The sequence below is a fragment of the Etheostoma cragini genome, chromosome 18 (genome assembly GCF_013103735.1).
Source record: "Etheostoma cragini isolate CJK2018 chromosome 18, CSU_Ecrag_1.0, whole genome shotgun sequence".
Classification (NCBI taxonomy): domain Eukaryota; kingdom Metazoa; phylum Chordata; class Actinopteri; order Perciformes; family Percidae; genus Etheostoma; species Etheostoma cragini.
Window position 1 is genome coordinate 19847428 of NC_048424.1, and position 5925 is coordinate 19853352.

Below are 5925 nucleotides of genomic sequence, written 5' to 3' on the forward strand. Positions count from 1 at the left end.
GAACGATTTTGTGTCAACCTGAAAAGAGTCTAATCGGCCAGAATAACTGAAAACATCTGTGTGGGTGGTCAGAGGCTTTAAACAGTTCCTGCATGGTTTCAGCTGCAATTACATTTTTGTCTCAAATCGTAAGCATCTCTCCTTGATCTGCCAGCTGCCTGCCCCATGAATACACTGTGAAAAAGCCCAGTCTCTGGGAGGGGAAACACAGTCAAATAAACGTCAAATAAACACTAGGGGCACAGGATAGGCACCAAAATACAACAAACCACTTCAGCCAATTACTGACAAGATGGTTGGGGGAGGGGGTGGGGGTTAGTGACAGTTACTCATGACAGTTGTTAAAATTGGGCTTATCAAGGTCTCCCCTAGCTATAGATACTGTGGGTGGGCCAATGCATTTCTAGCTTTTCAATTTTAGCTTAGCGTAGTGAATGGAATCCTATGTTGCCGGTTAGCATGTTGTGAGTTAAACTGAGCCAACGAAAAACTACCTAATTACTACTTCTGGCCTGCTTATTCCCAACGAGGACAAATATCAATGCAGATTAATAATAGACAATATTTGTACTCGTTGTGAATAAGCAGGCCACAAGAAGTAATTATTTTTATTTTTATTTTTATTTTACTCACTTTTAGTCACATGCCAACTGGCAACATAGGATTTCATTCACTACGCTAAGCTAAGTAGCAGCCAGGGCTGCCAACTCTCACGCATTGGCCGTGAGACACACGCATTTGACTGGTTTCACACGCTCACACGCCACACCCACGATTTCTCACGCTGAAGTGTCGACCCGGTCGGTCAAATTTCTGAAAGATTAGTTTATCTATAGATCTACCTGTTGAGCCACTCGCGATCGACTAGTTGTGCTTTCACAGACTGTGAGGGGTTCAAGAGCGCTCCCTGTCTGTGGAAGTTTCGAATTGTCGCAAACTGAGAACATTTTTTTTACGATCCATCCCAGGTGCATTTCCCTGGCTTCAGGTATGTGCTCTGAGTATCACAGACCGTCTGTCGCTTCGTGACCACTCTCTCTGTGAAAATGGAGGTGAGCAGCGCGGCTAATGTAGCAACTTCAGTTCATGTTAGCGGACTCGCTCTGCTGGGGGCAGTGACGCGTTGCATCCGTGCACACCTCCGATGATGAGCAGCGTACAGCCTCCTCTAAACTTTTTCAGAGACCAGAGACCCGAATGGGCCTCTGTGTCTGCCAGACGGTCTGAGTGAGATATACCATACCAGCGGAGCAATGACATGCACAGCAGACTATATTACAACTCTCCAAATCGCTGACAACAGAGATGGAAGGAGTTATATTATGAATGTGCACAAAGTTGTAAACATGAGCAAAAATCTGATGAAACACATCGGAGCTATACTATACTATATATATAAAACTATATATACTATACTATATATACTATACTGCAACGTTGGGCCACTATTGTGCTTCTCTAACTTCGGTGCATCTCTAAATGAAACTGTAAATAATGAATTTGATGTTTTATAAAATCAACAAATAGTCTTTATTTTCCCAAATAGTAAATACAGTAAGTGGGGCACAGAGGATGAGGGCCAAACATGACTGAACCTTGCCACAAAATTTACAGGAATTTTCTATGTAACTCAATGGTTCTTATTCTTTAGAATTTCAGTGGTCTTAGTTAATCCCTCAACATTAATTTAACTTTGGTTCCCTGGTCCCTACACCAGGCAGGGACCCCTGGACCTGTTCACCACAGACCCAAATCTTCTCAGCTGTTGCTGACATATGCTACTGTCTCTTCATGTGGCTCATTACGTTTGGCACATTGTCTGGGTCAGTTCTTATATCATAAGAAGTTAATAATGCAAATGCTAAATGCCTTAATACCTGTTGATACTACAACAACACAAAGGTTCTTAACCCTACAGTTTTGCACATATCATGTAAGACTTGATTTCTCTTTTTTTTCTTCCAAAAAACTCTCCAGAAAGTGCTATTTAATGTTTTTTTTTTCCAATTTCTTTGATGAGGGGGGAATACCCCCAGACCCCCCTAGGGAGAGCCCCATCCCCCTACATAGGACAAATCCCAATTTAAACCCTGAAGGATAAAGACCCAAAGAAATTGCTTTGTACACGGCAAAATATGGGTTGGCCCCCCCAAATCTCACTCCAAGGTTTTGGGAAAAGTTGGCAGCCCTGCTAGCAGCAGCGCTAACGGTGTTCCACCGGACTTAAACAATGCATGCACTGGGACAAAAAAAACATTGGCCCACCTATCTACAGCTAGGGGAGACCTTGATAAGCCATATTTCAATTTCAATATTTTATTGTGGCATATTCTTTATAAGGTTCCCTATAACCCACTGTGGAGTGGAGTCAGAGCATGTGTCAGTTCAGGGTGGTTATGGTCTTTGGGAAGAAACTGTTCTTGAGTCTGTTAGTCCAGGCTCTGATGCACCTGTAGCGCCTTCCTGAGGGCAACAGGTCAAACAGATCACAGCCGGTGGGGGGGGTGGGGAGGGGAGCCATCCTTGTTGATGTTCCCTGCTCTGCTGAGGCAGAGGGAGGTGTAGATGTCCATCAGGGAGAGGAGAGGGCAGCCAATGATCTTTTGTGCTGACCTTCCAACCCTCTGCAGCTTCTCCCTGTCTGTCACGGTGCAGCAGCCTACCAGACTGTGATGCAGTGGGTCAGCGGGCTCTCGATGGACTAGCGGTAAAAGTCAGCAGCAAGTTAGAGTCCAGTTTCCTGAGGACCTTCAGGAAGTGTAGTCGCTGCTGGGCCTCCTTGATGACCGCTGTGGTGTTGTCTATCCAAGAGATGTCAACAGAGATGAGGACGCAGAGAAAGTGGAATGTGTGGACCCTCTCCACGCCCACGCCGTTGATGTCCAGGGGGGGCTAGGTCGGTGCTGTTCTTCCTGAAGTCAACAATGATCTCCTTGGTTTTCTTGGTGTTCAGAGCCTGGGTTGATCTCCGAACACCAAGCTGCCAAGTTCAGGACCTCCTCTCTGCAGGCAGCCTCATCTCCCTCTGAGAAGAGTCCGACCACTGTGGTGTCGTCAGCAAACTTGACGATGAAATGCTCCTTTTCCTGGGAAGTAGCTCAGTGCTTGGTTACGTAAGCCAGTTAGCCAAATATATACATATCGTTTGCAGTTAACTTAAGGCCAGATAAACCCATAAATCCATTCCTTGCATTTGCTCTTTATTTTGGACAGGCAAAAAGAAGAGTATCACAAATCTTGGGAGAATCATTTAACCCTTGCTGGAATAAAGCTATCCAAACCACTACATTTGTCAAAATGTAGAGAAGTACATAACTGTAAAACTTGGTAAGTGTCGCAGTTTGGAATGTTCATGTGTGCATTTGTGTCCTTTGTTGAAATGCTACAGATTAAATGAAGTTTTTACAGATCTCCACCTTTCAGGGAATTGAGAGCCATAAAAACAAAGTCCGTAGGGCTAAATGCAACAATCTGAAAATAAATCTTTTCAAAGAATGAAGGTTAGAAATGCCTTCACCTTTGGAGTCAGAGAGCAGTCGCTAACCTGATCAGAGGCATTAGAGAGCCAACAGAGACCCGGAGGCAGGGTGCTTTAGCGATGGATCACAGTGGCGACGGGAGAGAGAGAGAGACGGCCGAGGGGGCCGATACGGTCAGGCCATCCTGATAGTCTAAAACAGCAGATCTGTGGGAGCGATGTGGAAAGAGCAGACTGTGTGTGTCCTAATGGCATCCTAGATCTGCACTCTTGGAGCCTTTATGTCCCTGCAGCAGCAGATCAATCGATGGTTACGCCCCCCCCCCCTCCTTCCTTTGCTTCCTTCCTCCAGGCTGTCACAAAGTGTTCAAACAACAGTCTGTTTGACAGTAACTGGTTGTAAAGTAGCTCAACTCCAGTGCAAGGTCATATCAATGCAAGTGTTTGTCTGTGGAAGAGAGTGATAGGCCAGATGTTGAATATGTGTATCAATTTTCTTTGTTCACATATTTATGCCAAATACAAAGCAAGCTTATACTGTGTATGTAATTGGAAAGACATCTGGTAACAATGGAGCCGAAAATTTAAAACAGAATTTCTTAATACTGATTAAACAACAGTATCCTTTATACTACTTTAATGCTAGGAAAACATTCGCATTGGACTCTATCTCATCCTAAGAACAAAGCATGATGTAATGAAATATTCAGGGAATGTTAAATGAGAACTGATGGGATTTTTAAATATGCAAAGGTCAAAATGTGGGCTGCAGGCAATATTATCACAAAGCATAACCAATCAATTTCAAAGTTGACACATTGTAAATGGAGGAGGCCCTGTCAAATGACATCAGACAGGCAAAATGGGTCCACTCTTTGTTGATTAAGTACAGACGAATGAACAAAGTGCCGTGAAACAGCATGCTGTACATGAGTTGAATGATCAGAATCATGCATTGTGCCTACAACCAGCTTGCACAGCTGACTGCTTCACTACATCCATTTGAAGCTCAAGTACCCAAAAAACATCTTGATGTAAGGTTGTTCCCTGCATGTCATATACCAAGAATCAGTGTTGACACTGCACAGTCCCATATCATCGAGCTACAGTGAGTGTGCAGCATCAATTGCTGCTGTTGTTTGTTACTAAAGATCTGGAATAATCACGCTAACAACATCATTGGCCCAGTGTATACTCAGGGTGCAAAAATCTGTTTTTACTGCATGTGGAAGCCCATTTCTGCCACAAAAAGAAATGTTAAAAATAAGAGTACTCATGCAAGTAGCATTTTATTTTCAGCATTTCAATTTTCTTATTCAAAAAAATTGTAATTCTTAGTATCTCATAATTCTGATTTACTTTAAGTATGTTTATAATTGCATAACTTCTCATCCAATTTTTATTTTTCCATATTTGCAACCAACTCGGTCTCACGCTTGTTTGTGAAATGGTCACGTTGTTTTGATTTATTGATTTGCGTACAGGTCGCGATTTTCTCGTCTAGTTCGTGTACAAGTCACAATTTTCAAACATGGCCATTTTACAGACTTCCATGACACTGGGCTACTCTGGAGGATGCAACAATGGAGAAATGAAGCGCCACACAAGGGATGGTGGCAACAACTCACGCCGGGACACGATCCGCCGTCTCTGGGGGGAATTAAACGCCACATGCTGGTGACAACAACGGAACGGACCTCCACACGCAGCAAGAGATCCCCACGCGTAGGGACAGGATCCGCGGCCTCTGTGGCACGCAACAGTGGGGAACTGAAACGCCACACGCCGGCCACAACAACGGGGCGGTTGTAGTTGGGGAAAAAAAATGGGCAAAGGAACCGTCACACGTAGGACACGCCGACAACAACGGGACGATTGTGGTTAGGAAGAGAATAACGCAGAAAGAATTGCAACACGCGGGACGCGGTCTCCGGGGTGAAAGTCCTGTGTTGTTTGACCCGTCCACCACCCCGGCTTTTCAATACTATTCGCTACTGTGATCGTGTGAACACGAAATAGGCTTTCCATCCTTGACACTACTTCAAAATTAGTGATCAAAGACAATTAACGTGACCTTTACACAAATCAATAGATTTAATACCACGGCTATTTCACAAACTGCCATGAGACTGGGCTTTTGTAACCTACTTCCTATGAAAGTTCATTAAATAATTTGAATTAAGTATCTTTTTTTTGTGAGGATACGAAAAGGTTTCCATAATTTGACCACATTGCACTGTGAGAAAAAACACTTCAAAGTCCATTTAATTTAGACCAGCAAAAGATCTGATACATCTAGTTTGCTGAGCTATTCCTCTGATTATTTTTCTCGAGAAAAACTGGACTGTTCGCTTCTTTTTGATCTTTGAGGAGCCTCTACTGAACCCAAGAACCCTCTCTTTTAAGTCTACACGGTGTATCTTTTTTCTCACTTTCATACTCATTTT